The sequence below is a fragment of the Pelophylax lessonae genome (genome assembly GCF_965119305.1).
Source record: "Pelophylax lessonae genome assembly, chromosome: 12".
In the NCBI taxonomy this organism is placed as follows: Eukaryota; Metazoa; Chordata; class Amphibia; order Anura; family Ranidae; genus Pelophylax; species Pelophylax lessonae.
Genome location: NC_138779.1, coordinates 158,591,083 through 158,597,082, shown reverse-complemented (window position 1 = coordinate 158,597,082; position 6,000 = coordinate 158,591,083).

Genomic DNA, 6,000 nt, shown 5'->3' with positions numbered 1-6,000 from the left:
AGTGGAAGGTGAGAAAGGATAACGCAGCTTGAACCTACTTGGCACAGCAAAAGGTTTGCGTAGATTGCGCCATTGTTCCTTAACAGCGCGCTGAAAATCATCATTGCAGGGAAAAACCTGCGGCGTCCTGCGTTTTCTCTGCGTCCCATAAGCCGCCAAGGCAGCTGGGGGACACACTTCATCCTGCAAACGCAGCGTTTGTTTTATGGAAGCAATCAATTCATCCATGATTGCAAGCTCTTCAGGCGAGCCAGGGGGAGAATTATCAACCCCTTCAACTTCACCCTCCACCTCGGACCCCACTAGATCCAGGGAGAAGCGGGACCCCGATAAGGAGACCCCCGCCATAACAGCCCCATCACCTTCACCCTCAGACTCAGAGGAAAGAGAAACTCTGGGTCTCTTGGTAGATTGAGCAGCCACCAGCATCTGCACCTGAGCAGCAAGGCCAGCCACAATAGTGGCTAAATCCCCCCCTGGGGGGGAAACAGCGGTCCCCTGGCTATCCACCAAGGCGGTAGGAAATTTGCCCTCCTGAGAATCCATTGCCCCAATATCAAAATGCCGGATAATAAAGGGTTAACTGCCCCTTTAACAAGCGCGGCGAGCGCAGCCCACCGCACCACACACAAGCACAATGAGACCCCCACAGGGACAATAAAACTAACACAGGCAATGGATAAGAAGGATATAACTTGAGGAGACCCTCGCCGCTGCCTCGATCGGTGTACCCAGGATAAGAGGAAGTGATGTGACCAGGGCGCTCTATTAAAGCCTATGGGAGGCTACAAGAAAATGGCCGCCATGCATGTAGAACATGCGGCCGGAGCGAGTGTAGGCAAAATGGCGCCGAAACCGCCGCTCCACAGTACAGTAATGCACACATTTAGCCATATATAAAAAAACATGGTAGATCGCCGCAGCGATCGCTGTATAGTGCCCAAACATGCCACAAAACATGCCCCACAGCACACAGCTTCTCACACTGACAAAGCTGACACACAGTGTCACACAGCTCCCCCTCCCCCCTTGCAGCCCACAGCATGCAGCCGAGTGATAGGGAGACAAACAGTGAGAACAGAGGCAGGTTACACAGTCCCAGACTGACACCCCCCCCAGACAGACAGGTCCCCACATAGATACACTTACCTCTCAATGGCGTGGGGGACCCGCACAGGCGAACAAGCCGCTGCACATGAGGCAGGGAGAGTCGCATACAAGACGCACAAAATGGGGGTTAAGAAACCGCACAGCGTCCAGTGAGGTAGCCACCTCACCAATCATCCCTGCACTGAACAGGGATGGGTCGTTCACTGTGCCAGGAGCGTTACCTGGCTGAACGCTCGATGGCAGGCTGGGAAGCCACTGACCCACGACCTGCGACCAGGGGGATCAGCCCGAGACCCAGCCCGCATGATCCTCTTCATCAGAAGAACTAACTAATGCTGACAAAAAGAACAGCTAAGTAAAGGTAGAGAGAAAACTCAAACAAAAAATCAAAAAAGAAGAAAGTCTGGGGCACAATGCCCCAGCACAGAGAGAGCCAGCCACTCCTGACAAGCTAGACATTGAAACTGAGATATGGTTGCAGGAAGTAGGAGGGTATTGACTGAGGGGACCACCCCTTGAGGGTGGGATATGTTAAAAGCTTTAATGTTAACATATTCTGTTGCCTAGCTACTCCTTCGGAGCAAAAGTCTAATACCCCATATGTGACGAATATGAAGAGGCGGCGACTGTCGGGAGGACGTAAGAGAAATGATGTTTCTGGGGGTGGTCAGACCACATTCTGTACAGAACCACTCCAGGTAGCCATATTGCATTGCATTTTCAGAAAAACTGAATTTTTGTAAAATCTTACCTGTAAAATTCCTTTCTCTGAGTCCTCCGACAGTCGCCGCCTCCTCTAAGTCCTCACTGAATGGTATTGTCTTCCTATCCGTAGGAATAGCTAGGCATATAGACTTAGTCCAAAGACAAAAGGCATTAGCATATACACACCCACGGGGGCTGTCCCATCCGGTCAATACCCCCCCTGCATCACCACTCCCAACACAGTTTGGTAGCATAGCAGTAGGTAATAAGAACCCCAAAAGAGGGGCGGGGGCGGCGACTGTCGGAGGACTCAGAGAAAGGAATTTTATAGGTAAGATTTTACAAAAATTGAGTTCTCTTACGTCCTCCGACAGTCGCCGCCTCCTCTAAGTCCTCACTGATGGGATGTCCCAAAGCAGTATAGACATGAGGGGTGGGAGACGCAACCGTAGAAAAGGCAACGCAGTACCCACATCAGAGAAAGGAATCTTACATGCACCGTAAGAGAACCAACTGGGCAACAGAAAAAAAATCATGCTCAACAGGAGCAACAGCCCAGGAAAGCAAATACCAACAGCCAGGGACCCAGAGAAAAATTCAAGGGTCCATCATGGCACTGCCGCACTGAGAACTTTGCGGCCAAAAGAAGCATCAGCTGATGCCAGAACGTCTACTTTGTAGAACTTGGAAAAAAAGTGTGCACCGACGACCAAGTCGCCGCCTTGCACACCTGGGCCACCGAGGCCCGATAGGCCCAAGATGCACTCAAAGACCTGGTAGAGTGCGCCTTAACAGGGAAAGGCGGAACCCGCTCCTTCAAGGCGTAAGCCTGCTCAATGGTCTGTCTGATCCATTTGGCAATAGTTGCTGCGGACGCAGCCATGCCCTTCCGAGGTCCCTCAGGAAGGACAAAGAGGGAATCCGTCTTCCGAAAGGATTTCGTAGATGACAGGTAAACCCTGATCGCCCTGACAACATCCAAGGAATGCAAAGCAATCTCCTTTGGATGCTTAGGCTTCGTACAAAGCGAAGGCAGATCAATGTCCTCATTAAGGTGAAATTCAGAGATCACCTTGGGAAGGAAGGATGGGGGTGGACGCAAAACCACCTTATCCTCGTGAATGATCAAGTAAGGGGAGCGGCAAGACAACACCGCCAGCTCCGACACTCTGCGAGCCGAAGTGATCGCCACTAAAAAGGCAACCTTCTTAGACAGCAGAGACAACGATAACTCCCTGATGTTTTCAAAGGGAGCACGCTGTAATGCGGACAGAACCAAGTTCAAGTCCCATGGAGGTAAAGGCTCCTTCCTGGGAGGAGCCAGATGTCGCACACCTTGAATGAAGGTGCGCACCAAAGAACGAGACGCTAAAGGGCGTTGGAAAAGAACAGCCAGTGCAGACACCTGGCCCTTTATCGTGGCCAGCGCCAGGCGCTGATCCACTCCAGACTGGAGAAAAGCCAAAATTCTCGACACCAAGAACGAGGGGAGAACCCCCTGGACTCACACCAGGCGAAATAGGCTTTCCAGGTACGGTAATAAATCTTACCAGAGGAGGATTTTCTAGCCTTGATCAGGGTAGGAATAACCTCAGGAGATAGACCCTTGTCCTTCAAGACCTGGGTCTCAACAGCCAGGCCGTTAAAGCCAGCGACTGAAGCAGGATGGAAGATCGGACCTTGAGACAGGAGATCTTCCCGCAGAGGCAGACGCCACGGAGGCGCCACTGCCAGGTGAACAACGGCGGCGTACCAAGACCGGCGAGGCCAGTCTGGCGCCACCAGAATCACCATGTGCGGTTCCGAGACCAATCTGCGAAGGAACCGGGATAGTAACTGAATCGGAGGAAAGGCGTTCAGACGATACTGATGCCAAGGGGCCACCAACGCATCCGAGGCGTCCGCCAACGGATCGTGCGTTCTTGCCACGAACCTTCCCACCTTTCGATTTAGCCGGGATGCGAACAGATCCACGTCTGGGGATCCCCACTTCGCACACAGCATCTGAAAGACCTCCGGGTGTAGGGACCATTTCCCCCTGGTCCAGGGTCTGGCGGCTCAGATAGTCTGCCTGCCAATTCTCCACACCCGGAATGTGAACTGCTGAAATCGCCGGGACATGAGTCTCGGCCCAAGACAGAATGTCGGTCACCTCCCGGGCTGCTCGAGCACTCCTGGTGCCCCCCTGGTGGTTGATGTAAGCCACCGCAGTAGCATTGTCCATCTGTACGCGAACAGGCAGGCCCTGGAGACGGTCCGACCACTGGAAGAGACAGTTTTATCGCTCGTAGTTCCAGCACATTTATCGGGAGGGAGAATTCCTCCTCCGACCAAGTGCCCTGGGCAGACAGGTTGCCCAGGACTCCACCCCAGCCCGACAGGCTGGCATCCGTGGTAACCACTGTCCACACCAACGGGCGGAAGGACTTTCCTTCCACCACCGACGGGGACTGGATCCACCACAAAGAGCCAATCTGGTCCGGCGACTCAAGGAGACATCTAGATCCAAGGACTGAGGAAGTCTGTCCCACCTGGCCAGGATCTCCGTCTGGAGAGCCCGCGTGTGGAACTGGGCAAAGGGAATTGCCTCGAAGGCCGACACCATCAACCCCAGGCCCCGCATGCAGGTCCTGAGTGACGAGGACGGATTGTCCCTGAGGGACCGGATTTCGTCCCGCAAAGTCCGGAGCTTGTCCTCCGGCAAGAATACCTTTGCCTAAGCAGAGTCCAGGACCATTCCCAGATAGGGAAGGCGAAGCGATGGAGATAACGCTGATTTTTGAACGTTGATGGTCCACCCAAACTCCTGGAGCGTCTGTACCGTGATGGACAGATCACGCACAAGGTCCTGACTGGCACGCGATCTCAGAAGCAGATCGTCCAGGTACCCCAGGACCGCAATGCCCTGGGCCCGCAGCAGGCCCAGAACCGGTGCCAACACCATGGTAAACACCCTGGGTGCCGAAGCGAGACCGAACGGTAACGCCACAAACTGGTAGTGGTCCTCTGCGATAGCGAACCGAAGGTACCGTTGATGACCCTCGAAAATGGGGATGTGCAGGTACGCATCCTTCAGATCTATCGAAGCTAGGAATTCTCCTGGACTCAAGTAGGCCACTACCGAACGGAGAGACTCCATTCGAAACTTGCGAACACGCACAAAGCGGTTCAGTGCTTTCAAGTCCAGAATAGGACGCACTTTGCCCTCCTTCCTGGGCACAGAGAACAGATTCGAATAAAACCCCCGAAACCTGTCCCGATGAGGCACCGGGACAATCACCCCCTGAGCAAGCAGGTCCTGCACCGCTCGATGCAAGTCCTGCAAACGCCCCGGAAGCAGATGGAGATTGGAGGGAAAGAATCTGTCCGCCGGCCTGGAAAGGAATTTGATCTTGTAACCTGATCGAACGATTTCCTGGACCCACCTGTCCGAGATCCGGAGCAGCCAAGGCTGGAGGAAACTGCGCAAACGTCCCCCCACCCCAGAAACGGGTGAGGGCGCCCCTTCAGGCAGAGGCAGAGTGTCCCGCCGAGCCGGCATTGCCGTTCTTCTGCTTACCCGCCCAGGGTTTCTTCTGGTTGCCCTGGGCCTTGAAGGGCTTGCCCTTGGATTGGTTCCGAAAGGCACGAAAGGACCCCTGATTTGATCTAGGCGCAGAACCCCGCTTGCCACGGAAAGACTTGCTCTTCGGGTTCTGGGGTAGCATAGTGCTCTTGCCCCCCGTGACGCCTTTTACCAGGGTATCCAACGCCTCGCCAAAAAGGCGAGAGCAAGCATAGGGAAAATCAGCAACAGTTTTTCGCGAGGACTGGTCGGCCGACCAGCTCTTCAGCCATATCAGTCGCCGGTTAAGTACCGAGACACTCGAGAGGCGAGCCACCAAGGGGGCCTCATTCAGGGCTGCATCACAAAGATACATGACTCCTTGGTGGATCTGGTCCACCATTTCCAGTCGTGCAGGCGGCACGTCAGACACTAAGCATTTTAATCCAATCAGCCACCGCATGAGCCACCATAACGGACGCGAAAAGGGTTTGAGCAACGAACCCACCACCGTATAGGAATGGCGGGCTAGAGACTCCAACTGCCGGTCCGTGGGATCCCGGAAAACCGGGGTATCCTCAGTAGGAACCAGGGTAGCCTTGTGCGGCACGGCCACAGTATGATCTACCTGTGGAGGCACA